The 27785-nt window shown below is 38.1% G+C and overlaps 1 non-coding gene across 1 annotated transcript; it reads left to right on the top strand.

Annotated features, from left to right (window-relative positions):
* The first annotated feature begins 11359 nt into the window (after positions 1–11359).
* Positions 11360–11467, top strand: LOC112731373 (small nucleolar RNA R71). Its single transcript, XR_003167154.1, has one exon. It is a non-coding gene; the product is annotated as a small nucleolar RNA R71 (small nucleolar RNA).
* The last annotated feature ends 16318 nt before the right edge of the window (positions 11468–27785 follow it).

Raw genomic sequence — 27785 nt, forward strand, 5'->3', positions numbered from 1 at the left:
CTTCACTTCCCAAATGACTACTTCTCTAGGCTTAGCCCCTTCCTAAGATTAAAACTGAATTTTAGAGCCTTAGAGAGTAAAAATAGAGGTTTAGAGGTTCAAAATCATATTTAAATCACAAAACTCAGTTTGCTGAAAAACAAGGGCCCGCGTACGCATGCCATGTTGTGCGTACACGGGGGTGTCAATTTTCCCATCCCGCGTACACGGCACTTGCCCGTGTACGCGAGTGCCCTGGACAGAGGCAAATGGCCCCGTACGCATGCATATGTCCACGTACGCGGCACCTGCGTTTTCCTTAAAAAGCTGATACAATTCTAGAATTCACATTTTACACACCAAACTTTCGACGTGCATAACATTTTCGTTAAAAATCGTTTTTCATCCGTTCTTCGAATGACATACACTTCACGGACTCAATTTTTATATGAAACAAGTTTGGAAAGATTGGGGGTCTGGAAGTTGAGTTATGACTTGCTAAAGATCGGCTAAAAATTTAATTTTCATAAAAATCCTCAAACCTCATCTTTACCAAATCACAAATTTTCATTCAATATTCCAAAGCTCAACACAACACTAAAACGTACCAAACCACACCTCAACACTTCATACTCATAGCATGACACTCCTATAGACAAATTTCTCAAGTCCACCTCCAACGATTCAAATTTAATACCTCATTATACTTAATAATAAAAGTGCTTTCATTACTCATTCAATTCATCACTTTATCAACCAACTCCAACCATTCAAATTCAGAACTTCATTATACCAACAATAACATATCTTGTTCATTAATTTCACTACAAAATCAATCATCAATGTATCATTATAGTCATTAAAACCAATCACCTCATCAACCATGCACCACATTCATACCTTTCACCAACATACTAAATATCCACATCAAACAGGCATCAAACACATATTTCATCTTATCCTAGGTTGTCTAGCCTAAGTTTTCACGACACATTACATGTTATATATGAGAAACCAAAATCATACCTTGGCCGATTTCTCTCCTAAGCCAAAGACACTTAAGTTGGCAAGATCACAAGCCTCCAACACCAAAACTTCAGCACCCAAGGCTCAATCAAGCGCCCGATCTCTTCAAATGAGTTCCAAATTCACATATACACTACCTAACACATTATCACATTCATATACCGAATTTCAATACCCAAACTCACATAATCTAAGAATTTGCAAGGTTTTGAGAGTCCTTACCGTATAGGTGCCTTAATCAAACACAATTCGCAAATCCCTCAAGCTAATTTGAGCCCAAACACCAAGACATCAAGTTTTAATAACTAATCTCTCACAAAATTTTGAAAATTAGGGGAAAATGAGTGGCTTTGATGGAAATAAGATTTCTTACAAAAATTAGTTACCAGACTTTGTAGAGCTCGACGCAGTGAACGCGTAGTCACAAACGGTACGGCGATCAGAATTCCGGATTAGAAGATATAGCAAATTGAATGAAGAACAAGGGTTTGGGATAAATGTTCTTCTTCCCCCAAAGTTCCCAGCGTGTTTCATCATGGGAGGGTAGGAAATCCTGAAGTTTAGTTAAGTGTAGGTGGTCTAGGTTGGGCCTTGGGCCCAATACGGTCTCGGTTCAACCAGTTTGGCCCAATTTTGGTTAAAAACCTTTAAAATTAGTATAAAAATTCATATTTTAATTATTTTTATTTTTTTAAATTATAAAATTTAAGTTTCTAATTTTTTTAAATAATAATTAATTTATTAGCTAATTATTTGTTAATTTTTTGGGTTTTACACCGCTTTTTCTCCTTCATTACTTTCTATGGCACCCAAGACCGGAGAGTCTTCCTCTAGGAAGAGCAAAGAGAAGGTCTCAGTGACCAGTCCATATAATACAAACCGGTTTAGCGGCAAGATCCATGAGGAGCACTTTCATTAGATCACATACAAGCATGGTGAAGGGCGTAAATCATAGCCCCAAGAATTGGTGCACAATGGTGAGAGGGAGGATCCTGGACTTCAGTCCATAAAGTGTGAGGGAGGCACTTAGACTACCATATACAGGGGATGATGATGAGTCATATACTGAGAGGGTCAACAGCGATCGAAAGCCGGAGCAGATCCTTGCAGACTGATGAGCAGATAATTTATACGCTTTTTGGCATTGTTTTTAGTATGTTTTTAGTATATTTTAGTTAGTTTTTATTATATTTTTATTATTTTTTAAATAAAAATCACATTTCTGGACTTTACAAGGAGTTTGTGTGTTTTTCTGTGATTTCAGGTATTTTCTGGCTGAAATTGAGGGACCTGAGCAAAAATCTGATTCAGAGGCTGAAAAAGGACTGCAGATACTGTTGGATTCTGACCTCCCTGCACTCGAAGTGGATTTTCTGGAGCTATAGAAGCCCAATTGGCGCGCTCTCAATTGTGTTGGAAAGTAGACATCATGGGATTTCTAGAAATATATAATAGTTTATACTTGGCCCGAGATTTGATGGCCCAAAATGGCGTTCCAAGTCAGCATAAAATTCCTGGCGTCAAAACGCCAAAACTGGCATAAAAGCTGGAGTTAAACGCCCAAACTGGCACAAAAGCTGGTGTTTAACTCCAAGAAAAGTCTCTACACATGAAATCTTCAATGCTCAGCCCAAGCACACACCAAGTGGGCCCGGAAATGGATTTCTGCATTAATTACTCATTTCTGTAACCCTAGGCTACTAGTTCTCTATAAATAGGACCTTTTTCTATTGTATTTTCATCTTCGGATCATCTTTCAATCAATATTTTAATCATGTTTTTATGATTGAACCCTCTTTGGGAGGCTGGCCATTCGGCCATGCCTAGACTTTTTGTTCTTATGTATTTTCAATGGTGGAGTTTCTACACACCATAGATTAAGGTGTGGAGCTCTGCTGTTCCTCATGAATTAATGCAAAGTACTATTGTTTTTCTATTCAACTCAAGTCTATTTCTTCTCCAAGATATTCATTCGCACTCAAGAACATGATGAATGTGATGATTATGTGACACTCATCACCATTCTCACCTATGAACGTGTGCCTGACAACCACTTCCATTCTACATGCAAACAAGCTTGAATGTGTATCTCTTGGGTTTCTAATCTAAGATTAGAACCTTCGTGGTATAGGCTAGAACTATTGGCAGCCATTCTTGAGATCCGGAAAGTATAAACCTTGTCTGTGGTATTCCGAGTAGGGTCTGGGAAGGGATGACTGTGACGAGCTTCAAACTCGCGAGTGTTGGGCGTAATGACAGACGCAAAAGGATCAATGAATCCTATTCCAACATGATCGAGAACCGACAGATGATTAGCCGTGCGGTAACAGCGTATTTGGACCATTTTCACTGAGAGGACGGGAGGTAGCCATTGACAACGGTGAAACCCAACATAAAGCTTGCCATGGAAAGGAGTATGAATGATTGGATGAAGGCAATAGGAAAGCAGAGGTTCAGAAGGAACAAAGCATCTTCATACGCTTATCTGAAATTCTCACCAATGAATTACATAAGTATCTCTATCCTATTATATATTTTATTCATCTTTTAATTATCAATTCTCCATAACTATTGAATCCACCTGACTGAGATTTACAAGATGACCATAGCTTGATTCAATCCGACAATCTCTGTGGGATCGACCCTTACTCACGTAAGGTTTATTACTTGGATGACCCAGTACACTTGCTGGTTAGTTATGCGGAGTTGTGATAAAGAGTTGAGATTACAATTGTGCGTACCAAGTTGTTGGCACCATTGATGATCACAATTTCGTGCACCACAGACATATGCCTTCCAGGAGCTCAATGGAGGCTCAACTCTGAGGGTCAGCCTTACCAGTTGGGATGGCACGACCTAAAACCGGTTGCTCGAGGGTGGTTGGAGTTTATTCAGGGCTCCATCATCCCGACAAGCAACCGTTCGAAGGTTACCATAGACCGAGCAGTGATAATTCACTGTATCATGCTCGGTAATGAAGTGGAGGTGGAGGTGGAGTGAGGGATTCCATAGGAGATTTATAGCATGGCTGCTAACTGATAAACCCAATATTTAGTGTTTATCTTGTGTTGAATTTAGAGGGTTTTGTCAATCTTTCTCCCATTTATCCAATGAAATAGCATGGTTTTGTAAATTCTCCTTTAATTGTGCTTAAGAGTGAAAACATGCTTTTTAGGTCCTTAATTGTTTAATCTTGATTTACCTTTGATTCCATTAGATGCCTTGATATGTTTGTTAAGTGATTTCAGATTTAGGAGGCAAAGATTGGATCAAGGGAAGGAAGGAAAAGCATGTAAAAAATGGAGAACTCATGAAGAAATGAAGGAATCGCAAAAGCTGTCAAGCCGACCTCTTCGCACTTAATCGACCATAACTTGAGCTACAGAAATCCAAATGATGCGGTTTCAGTTGCGTTGGAAAGATAACATCCGGGGCTTCGAAACGATAAAATATTTGCTATATTTGCTATCTGTATGGTGACGCGTACGTGCACTGTACATGCACACGTTGTTGCTGCTATATGATTCACTTAAAGCAATACATGGCCAGCAAATTCTAAAGCCTTGTGGACCCAATCTAACTCATTTCTGATGCTATTTAAGCCAAGGATTGAAGAGGAATCAACATATGTTAGATACTTTTTATACTATCACACATTAGTTTTGTTTAGAGTAGTTTTAGAGAGAGAAGCTCTCACTTCTCTCTAGGATTAGGATTAAGTTTTAGATCTAGATTAGAATTTCTTAGATCTAGGTTTAATTTCATGCTTTTATTTACTTTTTCTTTTGCAATTCTTCTTCTTCTACCTTTCCTCTCTCTAGTTTAGCATTTAATTCATGTAATTCTCTACTTTTATGTTGATGCACTTTTGTTCTTCTATCTCTCTTTTAATGCAATTTATGATTCATGTTCCTTTATTGTTCATTTGATTTGTTGTTGTTTAATTCCTTGCAATTGAGTAGTGTAGATTTACTTTCCATGCAATTTTACTATACTTTCCTTTTATGCCTTCCAAGTGTTTGATGAAATGCTTGGTTGGACTTTAGTGTAGATTTTGTTCCTCTTGGCTTTGGTAGAGTAATTAGCGACACTTGAGTTATCTAATGCCTTTGTTGATTGATAATTAGAAGTTGCTAATTGATTTGGATACCACTAAAGCTAGTCTTTCCCTTGGGAGTTGGCTAGGAGTTGTGGAATCAAGTTGATTCATCCACTTGACTTTCCTCCATAGTTAGAGGTTAACTAAGTGGTAGCAATGGATAATTGTGGTCACAATTGAGGAGGATAACTAGGATAGGACTTCTAATTCTCACAACCTTGCCAAGAGCTTTCTAGTTGTTAGTTTATTTTCATTGCCATTTATTTTTCATGCCTCTTATCCCAAAAACCCCAAAACATACTCCATAACCAATAACAAGACACTTCATTGTAATTCCTAGAGAGAACGACTCGAGGTTCAATACTTCGGTTTATAAATTTAGGGGTTTGTACTTGTGACAAACAAATTTTTGCATGAAAGGACTATTGTTGGTTTAGAGACTATACTTGCAACGAGAATTCATTTGTGAATTCTAAACCACATAAAAGTCTAATGGTGCACGAAATTGTGATGTCCAGGCTCAAACAATCCCTGGCAACGTGAGCAACTTGGTACGCATAATCGTGATTACACTTTAATTATGTAAAATTCATGGCTCTTTCTTTCCCTGGCAATGGCGCCAAGAACATGGTGCCAATACCATGGTTCACAACTTCGATACAACTAACCAGCAAGTGCACTGGGTCGTCCAAGTAATACCTTACGTGAGTAAGGGTCGAATCCCACGGAGATTGTTGGTATGAAGCAAGCTATGGTCACCTTGTAAATCTCAGTCAGGCAGATATAAAGTGATAATGGTGTTTTCGAATATTATATAATAAAATAGGGATAGAGATACTTATGTAAATCATTGGTAGGAATTTCAGATAAGCGAATGGAGATGCTTTTCGTTCCTCTGAACCTCTACTGTCCTGCTATCTTCATCCAATCAGTCTTACTCCTTTCCATGGCTGGCTTTATGTGATACATCACCACTGTCAATGGCTACTTTCGGTCATCTCTCGGGAAAATGATCCAATGCCCTGTCACGGCACGGCTAATCGTCTGGAGGCATCACCCTTGTCAATGGCTTCATCTTATCCTCTCAGTGAATAATATGCTCACGCACCCTGTCACGGCACGGCTATTCATCTGTCGGTTCTCGATCATGCTGGAATAGGATTTACTATCCATTTGCGTCTGTCACTAACGCCCTGCAATCGCGAGTTTGGAGCTCGTCACAGTCATTCATTCATTGAATCCTACTCGGAATACCACAGACAAGGTTTAGACCTTCCGGATTCTCTTGAATGCCGCCATCATTCTAGCTTATGCCATGAAGATTCTGGTTAGGAGATCTAAGAGATATTCATTCTAGCTTATTTCATGTAGAACAGAAGTGTTTGTCAGGCACGCGTTCATAAGGGAGAAGGATGATGAGCGTCACACATAATCATCACCTTCATCACGTTCTTGGGTGCGAATGGATATCTTAGAGGCAAAATAAGATAAATTGAATAGAAAACAGTAGTACTTTGCATTAATCTTTGAGGAACAGCAGAGCTCCACACCTTAATCTATGGAGTGTAGAAACTCTACCGTATGAAAATACATAAGTGAAGGTCCATGCATGGCCGAGATGGCCAGCCCCCTAAAACGTGATCAAAGGATCATAAGGTAATCCAAAGATCCAAAGATGATCAAAAGATGCCTAATACAATAGTAAAAGGTCCTATTTATAATAAACTAGCTACTAGGGTTTACATGAGTAAGTAATTGATGCATAAATTCACTTCCTGGGCCCACTTGGTGTGTGTTTAGGCTGAGCCTGAGTGTTGCACGTGTAGAGGTTCTTCTTGGAGTTGAACGCCAGTTTTTGTGCCAGTTTGGGCGTTCAACTCTGGTTTTGGCTCCTTTTCTAGCGCTGGACGCCAGATTTGGGCAGAGAGCTGGCGTTGAACGCCAGTTTACGTCGTCTATTCTTGGCCAAAGTATGAACTATTATACATTGCTGAAAAGCCCTGGATGTATACTTTCCAACTCAATTGGAAGCGCGCCATTTCGAGTTCTGTAGCTCCAGAAAATCCACTTTGAGTGCAGGGAGGTCAGAATCCAACAGCATCAGCAGTCCTTCTTCAACCTCTGAATCTGATTTTTGCTCAAGTCCCTCAATTTCAGCCATAAAATAACTGAAATCACAGAAAAATACACAAACTCATAGTAAAGTCCAGAAATGTGAATTTAACATAAAATCTATTAAAAACATCCCTAAAAGTAACTAGATTCTACTAAAGATATACTAAAAACAATGCCAAAAAGCGTATAAATTATCTGCTCATCACAACACCAAACTTAAATTGTTGCTTGTCCCCAAGCAACTGAAAATCAAAATAGGATAAAAAGAATAGAATATACTATAAATTTCAAACTATCAATGAAACATAGCTTCAATCATATGAGCGGGACTTATAGCTTTTTGCCTCTTGAATAGTTTTGGCATCTCACTTTATCCATGGAGGTTCAGAATGATTGGCATCTATAGGAACTCAGAGTTCAGATAGTGTTATTGATTCTCCTAGTTCAGTATGATGATTCTTGAACACAGCTGTTTTATGAGTCTTGGCCGTGGCCCTAAGCACTTTGTTTTCCAGTATTACGACCGGATACATAAATGCCACAGACACATAACTGGGTGAACCTTTTCAGATTGTGACTCAGCTTTGCTAAAGTCCCCAATTAGAGGTGTCCAGGGTTCTTAAGCACACTCTTTTTTTTACTTTGGACCTTGACTTTAACCGCTCAGTCTCAAGTTTTCACTTGACACCTTCACGCCACAAGCACATGGTTAGGGACAGCTTGGTTTAGCCGCTTAGACCAGGATTTTATTCCTTTAGGCCCTCCTATCCACTGATGCTCAAAGCCTTGGGATCCTTTTTATTTGCCCTTGCCTTTTGGTTTTAAGGGTTATTGGCTTTTTGCTCTTGCCTCTTGGTTTTAAGAGCTTTTAGCTTTTTCTGCTTGCTTTTCTTTTTCTTTCTATTTTTTTTTTTGCCTATTTTTTTTTTCTGCAAGCTTTGTTCATTGCTGCTTTTTCTTGCTTCAAGAATCATTTTATGATTTTTCAGATTATCAAATAACATGTCTCCTAGTCATCATTCTTTCAAGAGCCAACATATTTAACATTCTTAAACAACAACTTCAAAAGACATATGCACTGTTCAAGCATACATTCAGAAAACAAGAAGCATTGTCACCACATCAATATAATTAAGCTAAGTTCAAGGATAAATTCGAAACTCATGTACTTCTTGTTCTTTTGAATTAAAACATTTTTTGTTTAAGAGAGGTGATGAATTCATAGGACATTCATAACTTTAAGACATAGTTACTAACTACTAATGATCATGTGATGAAGAGACAAACATAGATAAGCACATAACATAGAAAACGAAAAACAGAGAAAGTAAGAGCAAGGAATGAATCCACCTTAGTGATGGTGGCGTTTCCTTCTTGAGGAACCAATGATGTCCTTGAGCTCTTCTATGTCTCTTCCTTGTTTTTGTTGCTCCTCCTTCATTGCTTTTAGATCTTCTCTGATTTCATGAAAGATGATGGAGTGCTCTTGATGTTCCACCCTTAGTTGCTTCCAATAATTGTGTGGAAGAAATTGTATTCCTTGAGGTATCTCAGGGATCTCTTGATTTGCAGTCAAATGTTCTACCACTGAGCTATAGACCCTTGATGGAAGCTTTTGTCTTCCCTTTCCTCTTTTTAGAGGTTTCTCTGGCCTTAGGTGCCATCAATGGTTATGGAAAAAAAAATAAAAAAGCTATGCTTTTACCACACCAAACTTAGAATGTTGCTCGCCCTCGAGCAAAAGAAGAAAGAATATAAGAAGAAGAAGAAGATATGGAGGAGATGGATGGAGGTGTGTATTCGGCCATATGGGTGGGATTGGGTGGGAGAGAGTTGTTGAATTTTGAAGGTAGTGGGTGTATGGATGTGAGTGGTAGATGGAAAACAGAAGGGATGATCATGAATGGGAAGAGAGATGATGAGGTAGGTGGGGATCCTGTGGGGTCCACAGATCCTGAGATGATCCTGTGGGGTTCACAGATCCTGAGATGATCCTGTGAGGTCCACAGATCCTGAGGTGTCAAGGCATTTACATCCCTGCACCAATTTAAGCATGTAAAATGCCCTTGTACACAACTCTGGGCGTTCAGCGCCAGGTTGGTGGCCATTTTGGGCGTTCAACGCCCATTTGTGTGCCATTTCTGGTGTTGAACGCCAGAACCATGCCTGTTCTGGCGTTCAGCGCCCAGAAGCTGCCCATTTTGGGCGTTCAGCGCCAGAACCATGCTCTGTTCTGGCGCTGAACGCCAGAGAGATGCTCCTCCAGGGTGTGATTTTTCTTCTGCTGTTTTTTGATTCCGTTTTCAATTTTTATATTTATTTTGTGACTCCACATGATCATGAACCTAAGAAAACATGAAAAATAATGAAAATAAAAGTTAGATAAACATTGGGTTGCCTCCCAACAAGCGCTTCTTTAATGTCAATAGCTTGACAGTGGGCTCTCATGGAGCCTCACAGATGTGCAGAGCTTTGTTGAGACTCTCCAACACCAAACTTAGAGTCTGGATATGGGAGTTCAACACCAAACTTAGAGTTTGGTTGTGGCCTCCCAACACCAAACTTAGAGTTTGACTGTGGGGGCTCTGGTTGACTCTGCTTTGAGAGAAGCTTTTTCTGCTTCCTTTCCATGGTTGCAGAGGGAGATCCTTGAGTTTTAAACACCAGGGAGTTCTCATTCCATTGAAGGACTATTTCACCTCTGTCAACATCAATCACAGCTCTTGCTGTGGCCAGGAAAGGTCTTCCTAGGATGATGGATTCATCCTCTTCCTTTCCAGTATCCAGGACTATGAAATCAGCAGGGATGTAAAGGCCTTCAACCTTTACTAATACGTCCTTTACTTGTCCATAAGCCTGTTTTCTTGAACTGTCTGCCATCTCTAATGAGATTTTAGCAGCTTGCACCCCATAGATTCCCAGTTTCTCTATTACAGAGAAGGGCATGAGGTTTATTCCTGAACCAAGGTCACACAGAGCCTTAAAGATCATGGTGCCTATAGTACAAGGTATTATGAACTTTCCAGGATCCTGTCTCTTCTGAGGCAATGTCAGTTGATCCAGATCACTTAGTTCATTGATGAACAAGGGAGGTTCAACTTCCCAAGTATCAATGCCAAATAATTTGGCATTCAGCTTCCTGATTGCACCAAGAAACTTGGCAGTTTGCTTTTCAGTAACATCCTCATTCTCTTCAGAAGAGGAATACTCATCAAAGCTTATGAAGGGCATAAGGAGGTTCAATGGAATCTCTATGGTCTCTAGATGAGTCTCAGAGTCCTTTGGTTCCTCAGAGGGAAGCTCCTTATTGATCACTAGACGTCCCAGGAGGTCTTCCTCCTTGGGATTCACGTCCTCTCCTCTCCTCACAGGTTCGGCCATGATGCTTATGTCAATGGCCTTGCGCTCTCCTTTTGGATTCTCTTCTGTATTGCTTGGGAGAGTACTAGGAGGGATTTCAGTGATTCTTTTACTCAGCTGGCCCACTTGTGCTTCCAAATTTCTAATGGAAGACCTCGTTTCATTCATGAAACTTACAGTGGCCTTGGATAGATCAGAGACTAAGTTTGCTAAGCTAGATGGATTCTGCTCAGAATTCTCTGTCTGTTGCTGAGTGGATGATGGAAAAGGTTTATTATTGTTAAACCTGTTTCTTCCACCATTATTAAAGCCTTGTTGAGGCTTTTGATCCTTCCATGAGAAATTTGGATGATTTCTCTGTGATGAGTTATAGGTGTTTCCATAAGGTTCACCTAAGTAATTTACCTTTGCTATTGCAGGGTTTTCAAGATCATAAGCTTCTTCTTCAGAAGATGCCTCTTGAGTACTGTTGGATGCAGATTGCATTCCATACAGACTCTGAGAGATCATATTGACTTGCTGAGTCAATATTTTGTTCTGAGCCAATATGGCATTCAGAGTACCAATCTCAAGAACTCCCTTCTTCATAGGCGTCCCATTATTCACAGGATTCCTTTCAGAAGTGTACATGAACTGGTTATTAGCAACCATGTCAATGAGTTCTTGAGCTTCTGCAGGCATTTTCTTTAGGTGAATGGATCCACCTGCAGAAGTGTCCAGTGACATCTTAGATAACTCAGACAGACCATCATAGAATATATCCAGGATGGTCCATTCTGAAAGCATGTCAGAGGGACACTTTTTGGTCAACTGTTTGTATCTTTCCCAAGCTTCATAGAGGGATTCACCTTCTTTCTGTCTGAAGGTTTGAACATCAGCTCTAAGCTTGCTCAGCTTTTGAGGAGGAAAGTACTTGGCTAAGAAAGCCGTGACCAGCTTATCCCAAGAGTTCAGGCTGTCTTTGGGTTGAGAATCCAACCATAATCTAGCTCTGTCTCTTACAGCAAAAGGGAAAAGCATGAGTCTGTAGACTTCAGGATCTACTCCATTAGTCTTAACAGTATCACATATCTGCAAAAATTCAGTTAAGAACTGAAAAGGATCTTCAGATGGAAGTCCATGAAACTTGCAGTTCTGCTGCATCAGAGAAACTAATTGAGGTTTCAGCTCAAAGTTGTTTGCTCCAATGGCAGGAATGGAGATGCTTCTTCCATGTAAATTGGAATTAGGTGCAGTAAAGTCACCAAGCATCTTCCTTACATTATTATTATTTTCGGCTGCCATCTCCTCTTCCTGTTCGAAAATTTCTGAAAGGTTATCTCTGGATTGTTGTATTTTAGCTTCTCTTAATTTTCTCTTCAGAGTCCTTTCAGGTTCTGGATCTTCCTCAACAAGAATGTTCTTGTCCTTGCTCTTGCTCATATGACAAAGAAAAAGGCACAGAAAAATAGTAATAATAATAGAGATCCTTTATACTAGAGTATAGGGATCCCTGTGTGAGTAGAAGAAGAGGGGGAGACAAAGAATGTAATATAATGGAAGAAACACAACTGTGAGGATGGCAGAGATGTGAGATGAGATGTTAGGATAGAATAAGATGGGGGAGGGATAATTTTCGAAAATTATTTTGAAAAAGAGTTAGTGATTTTCGAAAATGGTTTTTGAAAATTGTTAGTCTTTTTTCGAAAAAATTTTTTAAATTAAAAATAAAAATAAGAATAATTAGTTAATTAAAAAGAAATTTTTGAAAAAGAGGGAAGATATTTTCGAAAATTAGAGAGAGAGAGTTAGTTAGGTAGTTTTGAAAAAGATAAGAAACAAACAAAAAGTAGTTAGTTAGTTGAAACAAATTTTGAAAATCAATTTTTGAAAAGAGAAGGAGATAAGAAGTTAGAAAAGATATTTTGAAATCAAATTTGAAAAAGATAAGATAAGAAGATATATATATATTTTTTTTGAAAAGATATGATTGAAGTTAGTTTTTGAAAAAGATTTGATTTTTAAAATCACAATTAATGACTTGATTCACAAGAAATCACAAGATATGATTCTAGAACTTAAAGTTTGAATCTTTCTTAACAAGCAAGTAACAAACTACAAATTTTTGAATCAAAACATTAATTGATTATGTTATTTTCGAAAATTTGATATAAAAATAAGAAAAATATTTTTGAAAAATATTTTTAGAATTTTCGAAAATAACCAAAAATTTTGAAAAAGATTTGATTTTTGAAAAAAAGATTTTGAAAAAGATAAGATTTTCAAATTGAAAATTTGATTTGACTCATGAGAAACAATTTGATTTTAAAAATTTTTGAAAAAGTCAACTCAAATTTTCGAATTTGATGAGAGAAAAGAGGAAGATATTTTTTTGATTTTTTTTTGAATTTTTATGAAAAACATGAAAATTATGCAATGCATGAAATTTTTTTTAGATCAAAACAATGAATGCATGCAAGAATGCTATGAATGTCAAGATGAACACCAAGAACACTATGAATGTCAAGATGAACATCATAGACACAATTTTAAAAAATTTTTAATGCAAAGAAAACAGGCAAGACACCAAACTTAGAATTCTTTAATGCTTAGACACTAAGAATTCAAGAATGCATATGAAAAACAAGAAAAGACACAAAACAACAAATCATCAAGATCAAACAAGAAGACTTACCAAGAACAACTTGAAGATCATGAAGAACACTTTGAATGCATGAAATTTTCGAAAAATGCAAGATGCATATGCAAGTGACACCAAACTTATGATATGACTCAAGACTCAAACAAGAACACAAAAATATTTTTGATTTTTATGATTTTCTGATTTTTTTGTATTTTCTTTTAATTTTTTTCGAAAATTATTGTGAGAAGTAAGAATAAGGATTTCAAAATTTTTAATATGAATTCCAGGAATCTTGCCATGTTAGTCTTAAAGCTCCAATCAAAGGGTCAGGCATGGCTTAATAGCCAGCCAAGCTTTAATAAAAATATGAGTGTAATTCAGACATGACAAGCCTAACATACCCTATCCAAAAGGATTGGGCATGACTCCACTGAAGTGATTAGCAAATTCCAAAGCAGTTTGGGTATGGCTTTACAGCCAGATAGGCTTCAGCATGCTTCATGAAACACTAGAATCCATTCTTAAAAATTTTGAAGCCATAGAATAATTTATTTTTGAAAACATTATTTTTAAAAAAAAATTTTTTTTTTCGAAAACAAAGGAAAATATTGTTGAAAGATTTTTGAAAACAAAACAAAAAGAAAGTTACCCAATCTGAGCAACAGGATGAACCGTCAGTTGTCCAAACTCAAACAATCCCCGGCAACGGCGCCAGAAACTTGGTGCACGAAATTGTGATGTCCAGGCTCAAACAATCCCCGACAATGGCGCCAAAAACTTGGTGCACGAAATTGTGATATCCAGGCTCAAACAATCCCTGGCAACGTGAGCAACTTGGTACGCGTAATCGTGATTACACTTTAATTATGTAAAATTCATGGCTCTTTCTTTCCCTGGCAATGGCGCCAAGAACATGGTGCCAATACCATGGTTCACAACTTCGATACAACTAACCAGTAAGTGCACTGGGTCGTCCAAGTAATACCTTACGTGAGTAAGGGTCGAATCCCACGGAGATTGTTGGTATGAAGCAAGCTATGGTCACCTTGTAAATCTCAGTCAGGCAGATATAAAGTGATAATGGTGTTTTCGAATATTATATAATAAAATAGGGATAGAGATACTTATGTAAATCATTGGTAGGAATTTCAGATAAGCGAATGGAGATGCTTTTCGTTCCTCTGAACCTCTGCTGTCCTGCTATCTTCATCCAATCAGTCTTACTCCTTTCCATAGCTGGCTTTATGTGATACATCACCACTGTCAATGGCTACTTTCGGTCATCTCTCGGGAAAATGATCCAATGCCCTGTCACGGCACGGCTAATCGTCTGGAGGCATCACCCTTGTCAATGGCTTCATCTTATCCTCTCAGTGAATAATATGCTCACGCACCCTGTCACGGCACAGCTATTCATCTGTCGGTTCTCGATCATGCTGGAATAGGATTTACTATCCTTTTGCGTCTGTCACTAACGCCCTGCAATCGCGAGTTTGGAGCTCGTCACAGTCATTCATTCATTGAATCCTACTCGGAATACCACAGACAAGGTTTAGACCTTCCGGATTCTCTTGAATGCCGCCATCATTCTAGCTTACGCCACGAAGATTCTGGTTAGGAGATCTAAGAGATATTCATTCTAGCTTATTTCATGTAGAACAGAAGTGTTTGTCAGGCACGCGTTCATAAGGGAGAAGGATGATGAACGTCACACATAATCATCACCTTCATCACGTTCTTGGGTGCGAATAGATATCTTAGAGGCGAAATAAGATGAATTGAATAGAAAACAGTAGTACTTTGCATTAATCTTTGAGGAACAGCAGAGCTCCACACCTTAATCTATGGAGTGTAGAAACTCTACCGTATGAAAATACATAAGTGAAGGTCCAGGCATGGCCGAGATGGCCAGCCCCGTAAAACGTGATCAAAGGATCATAAGGTAATCCAAAGATCCAAAGATGATCAAAAGATGCCTAATACAATAGCAAAAGGTCCTATTTATAATAAACTAGCTACTAGGGTTTACATGAGTAAGTAATTGATGCATAAATCCACTTCCTGGGCCCGCTTGGTGTGTGTTTGGGCTGAGCCTGAGTGTTGCACGTGTAGAGGTCCTTCTTGGAGTTGAACGCCAGTTTTTGTGCCAGTTTGGGCGTTCAACTCTGGTTTTGGCTCCTTTTCTGGCGCTGGACGCCAGATTTAGGCAGAGAGCTGGCGTTGAATGCCAGTTTACGTCATCTATTCTTGGCCAAAGTATAGACTATTATATATTTCTGGAAATCCCTGGATGTCTACTTTCCAACGCAATTGGAAGCGCGCCATTTTGAGTTCTGTAGCTCCAGAAAATCCACTTTGAGTGTAGGGAGGTCAGAATCCAACAGCATCAGCAGTCCTTCTTCAACCTTTGAATCTGATTTTTGCTCAAGTCCCTCAATTTCAGCCAGAAAATACCTGAAATCACAGAAAAACACACAAATTCATGGTAAAGTCCAGAAATGTGAATTTAACATAAAATCTATTAAAAACATCCCTAAAAGTAACTAGATTCTACTAAAGATATACTAAAAACAATGCCAAAAAGCGTATAAATTATCCGCTCATCATCTAATCATCAAAATGACACCGTTGCCGGGGAATTGCAATGGTGTTGTGTTATTGGTTATTGTACATATGTGAATATTGTGAATAGCTTGATTTTTGGATTATTTGCTAGTCTTTGCTAGTTTAGGACTTTGTTTCATTATTTTTCTATTAGCTTTCAAATTTTATTTTCTCTTTTCACCATGAATTCTCACTTTAGCTATGAGTGTGATTACAACTATGTTGTAGGTAATGGGAGCTACAATGAGGATGTGTATCAAGGATGGGATAACCAAAGGTGGGAGAAGCCATATGCATATGATCAATCTTCACGGCAACAACCTCCACCAATGCACTATGAAGAAGAGCCATTCTATGATGCATACCAATCTAATGGCTATGGTGAATCTCCTTGTGACTTTCAAGAACCACTACCATATGCCTATGAGCCATATCCTCAACATAACCCTCAACCATACTCACAAGCCCCTTCTTACCAACCACCTTCATATGACCCTAATCCATATCTACCCCTCCAACATCCATATGAACCATATGAGCCACCACCATCCCAACATCAATACTTTCAAGAACCACCCCCTCCATATTATTACCAAGATGAACCACCTCCAATGTATACAAATTTTCAATCACAAGATGAATGCTACTTTCCACCACAACTTCCCATGGAAGAATATTCATGTCCTTCGCTCCAAGAGCCATATGATTCTAGTCATATTATCCAAGAGGAATAAGAGTCAAGGGATCGTCTCAAGGAAGCCTTGGATCAATTTCAAGTAACCATGGAGTGTGTTGTGCAACAAGCGAAAAGGATGGAAAATATTGAACCACCACAACTCTACCAAGAAGAACCACCTTCCTACTATGAATCCCTCCCTCAAATTGATGAACCCTTCCATCCACCCCAACCTCCAATGGATGATATCCTTGATGTTCTTGTTCAAGGACAAGAGGAGATGAAAAGGGATGTAGAACAATTCACGGCCGCCTTGGATGAGGTGGTAAATCGGTTAGCATCCCAATGCTTGAACACTCAAGAAACTCCCATAGCTACATGTGGAGAATCAAATGAAGAGTATAATATGAAGGAGAGATTGTTGGAGAATGAGGGAAGTTTCTTTGTATTGGAACAATTGGAGGAAGCTATAATTGTTGAAGAAGAGAAAGAATTGGTTGAAGACTTAGGAAATGCGGAGCCTCCATGGGAACATAGAGTTGAAGAAAACCCCTCCAAGATGATTGAAATTGATGCTAGGGAGGAAAGTGCACACCTTCCAAGGCATATTCCATATGAAGACTTGGATGGGATAGAGCAAGAATTGAGTTCCCATGGTGATGAAGATCAAGCATCAAGTCTTAGTGGTGAAGAATCCTTTGAGCATGAAGAACCTTCTCCTGTGAGATGTGAAAGCAATGAGGAGGTAAATTTCTCTCATCCTCCTATTTATGATTTGAATAAGGAAAAAGGCTTAGATAAAATTGTTGAACAAAGGATTGAAATTAAGAGATCTTGTGAAGAGGTGGAAGTCCTTAGAAAGAGAAGGATGGGAGTTGGATACGCTTTATCAAGACCCTTGGAATTGTCTTTGCCTAGGTTGCCATCTACTCCTTCATTTGAGTGGGTGAAATTCATTTCTATTAGCTTTATTATTCCACTTGAATATGGCTTGCTTGAAACGGATGGACAACTTAGGGAGCTTTGTGGGATGAAGCGTAAGCAAAAAAGATTTTGTGGTTGGCGTTACAAATCAAGGCTTATTATGGTTGATGCTTCAAACATGAAACATAAAGGTTGGAGTAGTGCTCAAATAGATGGGTCTAGGGGATTGTTGGTCACTCTATTGAGAATTCTCCTTACCTGCCACCCGATTGGACTAATAATGATGATCAACTTCAAGACGAGTGTGAAAACAAAGTGTGGGATCCCGGATCACAAGAAGAGGACCAACTTTGGGAGCCCCAAGCTTGTGAAGAACTCCATCAAGACTTGGCTCAATCCATGAGATATCTTGGGGCACAATGGAGAACCAAGCATTGGTGGGAGTTCCAAGATGAGTTTAAGCACAAGCCACCTTGATAGGAGCTCCCCATAAGTCCAACTTAAGGACAATAAACAAAAGTGCTAGGTGGGAGACACCCCACCATGGTAATATCTTTTCATTTTTCCTTTTGTAAATATTGGTAAAAGTAGTTTAATTTCATGTTTTTACTAGTTTGTTGAGTTTATTTGGTAGTATAATATGTTAAATAAGGTTTTAGGTTGTTTTGATAGCTGTTCGGAGGTTTGGAAGACTTGGTTTGGTGCAAGAACTTGGAAAAATTTTGAAAAAAATAGAGCACCATCCACGCGTATGCGCACTGCACGCGTACGCGCACCTCAAGCATTTTCGACCATCCACGCGGACGCGCACATAGCGCGTACGCATGGATGCAAAAATTCCAACCCCAGCCAAAAACCCGAGAGTTAGGCCTACACTGTGCGGACATTGGGCCTAAGACACAAACCAACCCACGCGTATGCGCACCTGGCGCGTACGCCTCCTTGATACCAAATGCGCAATGCACGCGTACGCACGCTGTGCGCGCGTGCGCCGATAGCGCCACTTGTCCTCCTGATACATGTTCCAGAGAATTGGGCCAATCTTGGGCTGACACTATGCGCCCAGCCTAGCCCACGTGTGCGCGCACCTGGTGTGTACGCGCCCTTAGGCCAAAATGCACATCGGTGCGTAAGCGTGCATGACGCGTCCGCGCCGGTAAAAAAAAATAGTTTTTTTCCTCATCTTCCATTTTCTTTTGTTTATCGCATTCGCATACTTCCCTTCTTTGCATTTTCATTTTGTTTTTATAGCCTGTTTTTACTTTATTTTTTTCGAGTTTTTTTATTTTAATAATGGTGTTGAATTCTCTTACTCAATTGTTGAGAATTTCTTGTATTATTTTGGTGCTTCGTGACTTGTTTGATATTGATGGGTGATGGAAACTTTTAAATCAATGCTTCATCTTTTATGCCTTTCATGACCCATTTTTTCTTATTTGAACTTGATGCTCAACATGCTCTTCATGCTTTGATTTTACTCTTACATCAGGTATTAGTTAATATGCCATTAGCTTATATTGCTTTCTCACTTACATGTGTAGCTAACATGTAGTGAGAACCTTACTCTTATTTGGCATTAGCCCCGGCCTACGTTCTACTTGTTTTGATATCTTTGTTATAGGCCTAATTGTCGTTCTTCTTTCCTCCCCTTTTAGGTTGGCCACCAAGAAAGGAGAAAAAGGAAAAGCTTTTAAATGTGGCAATAAACAAGTCATCCGCACAATCTTTTGACGGAGCTCATCAATTGTAGCAACCCATCCACCTTGCTCTTCTTTGCATGCACCGAGGACGGTGCAATCTTCATGTGTGGGGAGGTCGTTCGACCGATCTCCATGGGTAACAATTTCCTTTTCAACACCAATTTTTTTTATTATTTTCTTCGTTAGATAGTTGTTGCATCACATGTTAGGTTGCATGCTAGTTAGAATTTGTACATATTTTTACCACTTCTTTCCTATTAGGACTACTTGGTTAGGGTGATGATTTCTTTTTCAAGAAATTATTTTTAGGGTAACCTACCAATTTAAAAACTTTTGGTTGAACTTTCTTGAAAGAATTTATTTTGGAGCATATCTTTGAGCTAAGAACACAAGCTTGTGAGATTTGAGCCTAATGGTATGGTTACATCTTATAACCACTTATTTTTCTTCTTGTGTGCATTGTTCTCTTCCTGTGATTGTGATCTTTGATTTGTTTGATTCTTTATATCCATTATTTTGTGTATTCATGCATTTATATGATTGAGGCCATCATTTCATTTAGCTTACTTACCCAAATGGCCTTACCTTTTATCTTCCATTATTAGCCAATTTGAGCTTATGATTAACTCACTTGTTCTTAATTTAGCACATTACAAGCCTTAAAGCGGAAAACAATAAATGTCCTTATTTGGATCTTTGATTAGCTTAGGCTAGAGTGTGTATCAAGTATAGGAATCTTGGGACATTGGGTGAATAAAAGGGTAGTTTTGTATTTTTGTTGAAAATATTGGGAATTGGGTGCATGCTCATGTATTAATCAATGTAAAACCTTATGCATTGATGTTTTTGTATATATTGTAAAGCAAAAGAAAGAAAAAAATGAGAAAGACAAAAGAAAAAGGAAAGAAAAATAATATGGAAAAGAAAAGGAAAAAAAATAGAAAGAAAAAGAAAGAAACAAAGAAAAAAGAAATAAATAAAAGGGGACAAAATGCCCTAAAGCAAAGCTCAATAAGGGTCAATGCATAAGTGTTGTGAAATGAAAAGGAAATACATGAGTATGTGAAAAAGTGAGAAAAATGGGTAGTTAGGTTAACTTTGAAATTGTATAGGATGTCATAGGTTAAGTGGAAAGTTTAAGCTTATCAAAGATTCAAATTTCAAGCTCACTTGACCAAATATGCATCCTTACCTTGACCCTAGCCCCATTACAACCTAAAGAAAAGACCTCATGATACTTGTATGCATGCATGAAATATATGTTGATTGTTAGAAGAAAAAAAAAATCTTAGAAAGCATGATTAGGGGAGAATTGAGAGAATCGACCCTACACACTTGAGCGACTAGAGTGCAAACACTTCCGGTGAGGGTTCGATGCTCAATTCCTTGATTCCCGGCTTTCATGAGCATTCTTCTTGCAAGTCTACTTGAACTTCATTTTGATATTTAAATTGGTAGGATTCATGAGTCGTCATGGGACCTTAGTCCTACTTGTGCATGTATGTCTTGGAGAGTGATTTATTTTTAACCAAGTAGGTAGAATCATTTTGTATTTAGTTGCATGCATATAGATAGGTGCATTTAGTTAGATCTCATTGAATAAATGTTGATATCATTTGCTTTCTCTTGGTTTAAGCATGAGGACATGCTTGGTTAAAGTATGGGGAGGTTGATAAACCCCATATTTAGGGTTTATCTTGTGTTGAATTTAGAGGGTTTTGTCAACCTTTCTCCCATTTATCCAATGAAATAGCATAGTTTTGTAAATTCTCCTTTAATTGTGCTTAAGAGTGAAAACATGCTTTTTAGGTCCTTAATTGTTTAATCTTGATTTACCTTTGATTCCATTAGATGCCTTGATATGTTTGTTAAGTGATTTCAGATTTATGAGGCAAAGATTGGATCAAGGGAAGGAAGGAAAAGCATGTAAAAAATGGAGAACTCATGAAGAAATGAAGGAATCGCAAAAGCTGTCAAGCCGACCTCTTCGCACTTAATCGACCATAACTTGAGCTACAGAAATCCAAATGATGCGGTTTCAGTTGCGTTGGAAAGATAACATCCGGGGCTTCGAAACAATATAAGATTTGTCATATTTATTACACGTATGGTGATGCGTACGTGCATTGTATGCACACACATCGTTACTGCCATATGATCCACTTAAAGCAATATATGGCTAGCGAATTCTAAAGCCTTGTGGGCCCAATCCAACTCATTTCTGATGCTATTTAAGCCAAGGATTGAAGGGGAATCAACACACTTTAGATACTTTTATACTTTCACACATTAGTTTAGTTTAGAGTAGTTTTAGAGAGAGAAGCTCTCACTTCTCTCTAGGATTAGGATTAGGTTTTAGATCTAGATTAGAATTTCTTAGATCTAGGTTTAATTTCATGCTTTGATTTACTTTTCCTTTTGCAATTTTTCTTATTCTACCTTACCTCTCTCTAGTTTAGCATTTAATTTATGTAATTCTCTACTTTTATGTTGATGCACTTTTGTTCTTCTATCTCTCTTTTAATGCAATTTATGATTCATGTTCCTTTATTGTTCATTTGATTTATTGTTGTTTAATTCCTTGCAATTGAGTAGTGTAGATTTACTTTCCATGCAATTTTACTATGCTTTCCTTTTATGCCTTCCAAGTGTTTGATGAAATGCTTGGTTGGACTTTAGTGTAGATTTTGTTCCTCTTGGCTTTGGTAGAGTAATTAGTGACGCTTGAGTTATCTAATGCCTTTGTTGATTAATAATTAGAAGTTGCTAATTGATTTGGATACCACTAAAGCTAGTCTTTCCCTTGGGAGTTGGCTAGGACTTGTGGAATCAAGTTGATTCATCCACTTGACTTTCCTCCATAGTTAGAGGTTAACTAAGTGGTAGCAATGAATAATTGTGGTCACAATTGAGGAGGATAACTAGGATAGGACTTCTAATTCTCACAACCTTGCCAAGAGCTTTCTAGTTGTTAGTTTATTTTTATTGCCATTTATTTTTCATGCCTCTTATCCCAAAAACCCCAAAACATACTCCATAACCAATAACAAGACACTTCATTGTAATTCTTAGGGAGAACGATCCAAGGTTCAATACTTCGGTTTATAAATTTAGGGGTTTGTACTTGTGACAAACAAATTTTTGCATGAAAGGACTATTGTTGGTTTAGAGACTATACTTGCAACGAGAATTTATTTGTGAATTCTAAACCAAATAAAAGTCTAATCATCACTAACGCCTCTACAATTGCCAGGCTGGCGTTCCCACATCTGATCTATCACCATTGTGAGGCTGCTAGGGTGCGCATTAATCATGACACACTCATCCTCATTGAGAGGTCCATCTCCAAGAAGACCATGAGTATGCTTGGAAATATGCTAAAGTCCCGAGAGAGGAGCCAGTTTTTCCACCTCAACCGAAGCAGCCAGTGATGCCTCAGGGACACTATTTACCTCCACAGGAGTATTGGCAGCAGCTGACCACATCTATTGATCAATTGAGGATGGATCATGAGAGCCACTCTGCTCTCCTTCAGCAGCTTTTGGAGGAGCAGCAAAGTCAGCGGCGGGAGATAGAGCAGATGAGGCGTGTTTTGTTATTAGTTATGAGGTATTGCAATAAAGTGTCTTGTTATTGGTTATGAGATATGTTTGGGATTTTTGAGATTTTAGACAAGAAATATAAATGGCAAAGGAAATAAACTAACAACTAGAAAGGTCTTGGCAAGGTTTGGTGGTCAAGGATCTCTATCCCTATTACTAACCACAACATGAGAATTGGCAAGGATCAATCCCACTAAGTCATCATCTAACTAGTAGTAAAGAAAAGTCAAGTGAGCTATATCAATCCAAGTCCATAAGTCCTAGCTCTCCACCAATTCAATTAGTGAGACCTAGAGTTAATGGCTCCCAATCATCAATCACTTGGACATTAGTAACTCAAGAGTTCCTAAGTTACCTTCCCAAGCCAAGAGCATAAAATTCTACTCTAACATCCTTCCAAGCATTTCATCAAACACTTGGAAGGCATAAAAGGAAAGCATAGTAAAATTGCAAGGAAAGTAAATCTACACTACTCAATTGCAAGGAATTAAACAACAACAAATCAAATCAACAATAAAGGAACATGAATCATAAATTGCATTAAAGGAAAATGGAAGAACAAGAGTGCATCAACATGAAAGTAGAGAATTACAAGAATTGAAATACAAAACTAGAGAGAGGAGAAGTAGAGGAAGAAGAACTGATAAAGGAAAAGTAAATCTAAGCATGAAAATAACCTAGATCTAAGAAATTCTAATCTAGATCTAAAACCTACTCCTAATCCTAATGCCTCAGGGACACTATTTACCTCCACAGGAGTATTGGCAGCAGCTGACCACATCTATTGATCAATTGAGGATGGATCATGAGAGCCACTCTGCTCTCCTTCAGCAGCTTTTGGAGGAGCAGCAAAGTCAGCGGCGGGAGATAGAGCAGATGAGGCGTGTTTTGTTATTAGTTATGAGGTATTGCAATAAAGTGTCTTGTTATTGGTTATGAGATATGTTTGGGATTTTTGAGATTTTAGACAAGAAATATAAATGGCAAAGGAAATAAACTAACAACTAGAAAGGTCTTGGCAAGGTTTGGTGGTCAAGGATCTCTATCCCTATTACTAACCACAACATGAGAATTGGCAAGGATCAATCCCACTAAGTCATCATCTAACTAGTAGTAAAGAAAAGTCAAGTGAGCTATATCAATCCAAGTCCATAAGTCCTAGCTCTCCACCAATTCAATTAGTGAGACCTAGAGTTAATGGCTCCCAATCATCAATCACTTGGACATTAGTAACTCAAGAGTTCCTAAGTTACCTTCCCAAGCCAAGAGCATAAAATTCTACTCTAACATCCTTCCAAGCATTTCATCAAACACTTGGAAGGCATAAAAGGAAAGCATAGTAAAATTGCAAGGAAAGTAAATCTACACTACTCAATTGCAAGGAATTAAACAACAACAAATCAAATCAACAATAAAGGAACATGAATCATAAATTGCATTAAAGGAAAATGGAAGAACAAGAGTGCATCAACATGAAAGTAGAGAATTACAAGAATTGAAATACAAAACTAGAGAGAGGAGAAGTAGAGGAAGAAGAACTGATAAAGGAAAAGTAAATCTAAGCATGAAAATAACCTAGATCTAAGAAATTCTAATCTAGATCTAAAACCTACTCCTAATCCTAATGCCTCAGGGACACTATTTACCTCCACAGGAGTATTGGCAGCAGCTGACCACATCTATTGATCAATTGAGGATGGATCATGAGAGCCACTCTGCTCTCCTTCAGCAGCTTTTGGAGGAGCAGCAAAGTCAGCGGCGGGAGATAGAGCAGATGAGGCGTGTTTTGTTATTAGTTATGAGGTATTTCAATAAAGTGTCTTGTTATTGGTTATGAGATATGTTTGGGATTTTTGAGATTTTAGACAAGAAATATAAATGGCAAAGGAAATAAACTAACAACTAGAAAGGTCTTGGCAAGGTTTGGTGGTCAAGGATCTCTATCCCTATTACTAACCACAACATGAGAATTGGCAAGGATCAATCCCACTAAGTCATCATCTAACTAGTAGTAAAGAAAAGTCAAGTGAGCTATATCAATCCAAGTCCATAAGTCCTAGCTCTCCACCAATTCAATTAGTGAGACCTAGAGTTAATGGCTCCCAATCATCAATCACTTGGACATTAGTAACTCAAGAGTTCCTAAGTTACCTTCCCAAGCCAAGAGCATAAAATTCTACTCTAACATCCTTCCAAGCATTTCATCAAACACTTGGAAGGCATAAAAGGAAAGCATAGTAAAATTGCAAGGAAAGTAAATCTACACTACTCAATTGCAAGGAATTAAACAACAACAAATCAAATCAACAATAAAGGAACATGAATCATAAATTGCATTAAAGGAAAATGGAAGAACAAGAGTGCATCAACATGAAAGTAGAGAATTACAAGAATTGAAATACAAAACTAGAGAGAGGAGAAGTAGAGGAAGAAGAACTGATAAAGGAAAAGTAAATCTAAGCATGAAAATAACCTAGATCTAAGAAATTCTAATCTAGATCTAAAACCTACTCCTAATCCTAATGCCTCAGGGACACTATTTACCTCCACAGGAGTATTGGCAGCAGCTGACCACATCTATTGATCAATTGAGGATGGATCATGAGAGCCACTCTGCTCTCCTTCAGCAGCTTTTGGAGGAGCAGCAAAGTCAGCGGCGGGAGATAGAGCAGATGAGGCGTGTTTTGTTATTAGTTATGAGGTATTTCAATAAAGTGTCTTGTTATTGGTTATGAGATATGTTTGGGATTTTTGAGATTTTAGACAAGAAATATAAATGGCAAAGGAAATAAACTAACAACTAGAAAGGTCTTGGCAAGGTTTGGTGGTCAAGGATCTCTATCCCTATTACTAACCACAACATGAGAATTGGCAAGGATCAATCCCACTAAGTCATCATCTAACTAGTAGTAAAGAAAAGTCAAGTGAGCTATATCAATCCAAGTCCATAAGTCCTAGCTCTCCACCAATTCAATTAGTGAGACCTAGAGTTAATGGCTCCCAATCATCAATCACTTGGACATTAGTAACTCAAGAGTTCCTAAGTTACCTTCCCAAGCCAAGAGCATAAAATTCTACTCTAACATCCTTCCAAGCATTTCATCAAACACTTGGAAGGCATAAAAGGAAAGCATAGTAAAATTGCAAGGAAAGTAAATCTACACTACTCAATTGCAAGGAATTAAACAACAACAAATCAAATCAACAATAAAGGAACATGAATCATAAATTGCATTAAAGGAAAATGGAAGAACAAGAGTGCATCAACATGAAAGTAGAGAATTACAAGAATTGAAATACAAAACTAGAGAGAGGAGAAGTAGAGGAAGAAGAACTGATAAAGGAAAAGTAAATCTAAGCATGAAAATAACCTAGATCTAAGAAATTCTAATCTAGATCTAAAACCTACTCCTAATCCTAATGCCTCAGGGACACTATTTACCTCCACAGGAGTATTGGCAGCAGCTGACCACATCTATTGATCAATTGAGGATGGATCATGAGAGCCACTCTGCTCTCCTTCAGCAGCTTTTGGAGGAGCAGCAAAGTCAGCGGCGGGAGATAGAGCAGATGAGGCGTGTTTTGTTATTAGTTATGAGGTATTTCAATAAAGTGTCTTGTTATTGGTTATGAGATATGTTTGGGATTTTTGAGATTTTAGACAAGAAATATAAATGGCAAAGGAAATAAACTAACAACTAGAAAGGTCTTGGCAAGGTTTGGTGGTCAAGGATCTCTATCCCTATTACTAACCACAACATGAGAATTGGCAAGGATCAATCCCACTAAGTCATCATCTAACTAGTAGTAAAGAAAAGTCAAGTGAGCTATATCAATCCAAGTCCATAAGTCCTAGCTCTCCACCAATTCAATTAGTGAGACCTAGAGTTAATGGCTCCCAATCATCAATCACTTGGACATTAGTAACTCAAGAGTTCCTAAGTTACCTTCCCAAGCCAAGAGCATAAAATTCTACTCTAACATCCTTCCAAGCATTTCATCAAACACTTGGAAGGCATAAAAGGAAAGCATAGTAAAATTGCAAGGAAAGTAAATCTACACTACTCAATTGCAAGGAATTAAACAACAACAAATCAAATCAACAATAAAGGAACATGAATCATAAATTGCATTAAAGGAAAATGGAAGAACAAGAGTGCATCAACATGAAAGTAGAGAATTACAAGAATTGAAATACAAAACTAGAGAGAGGAGAAGTAGAGGAAGAAGAACTGATAAAGGAAAAGTAAATCTAAGCATGAAAATAACCTAGATCTAAGAAATTCTAATCTAGATCTAAAACCTACTCCTAATCCTAATGCCTCAGGGACACTATTTACCTCCACAGGAGTATTGGCAGCAGCTGACCACATCTATTGATCAATTGAGGATGGATCATGAGAGCCACTCTGCTCTCCTTCAGCAGCTTTTGGAGGAGCAGCAAAGTCAGCGGCGGGAGATAGAGCAGATGAGGCGTGTTTTGTTATTAGTTATGAGGTATTTCAATAAAGTGTCTTGTTATTGGTTATGAGATATGTTTGGGATTTTTGAGATTTTAGACAAGAAATATAAATGGCAAAGGAAATAAACTAACAACTAGAAAGGTCTTGGCAAGGTTTGGTGGTCAAGGATCTCTATCCCTATTACTAACCACAACATGAGAATTGGCAAGGATCAATCCCACTAAGTCATCATCTAACTAGTAGTAAAGAAAAGTCAAGTGAGCTATATCAATCCAAGTCCATAAGTCCTAGCTCTCCACCAATTCAATTAGTGAGACCTAGAGTTAATGGCTCCCAATCATCAATCACTTGGACATTAGTAACTCAAGAGTTCCTAAGTTACCTTCCCAAGCCAAGAGCATAAAATTCTACTCTAACATCCTTCCAAGCATTTCATCAAACACTTGGAAGGCATAAAAGGAAAGCATAGTAAAATTGCAAGGAAAGTAAATCTACACTACTCAATTGCAAGGAATTAAACAACAACAAATCAAATCAACAATAAAGGAACATGAATCATAAATTGCATTAAAGGAAAATGGAAGAACAAGAGTGCATCAACATGAAAGTAGAGA

Source organism: Arachis hypogaea, chromosome 12, assembly GCF_003086295.3.
Source record: "Arachis hypogaea cultivar Tifrunner chromosome 12, arahy.Tifrunner.gnm2.J5K5, whole genome shotgun sequence".
In the NCBI taxonomy this organism is placed as follows: Eukaryota; Viridiplantae; Streptophyta; class Magnoliopsida; order Fabales; family Fabaceae; genus Arachis; species Arachis hypogaea.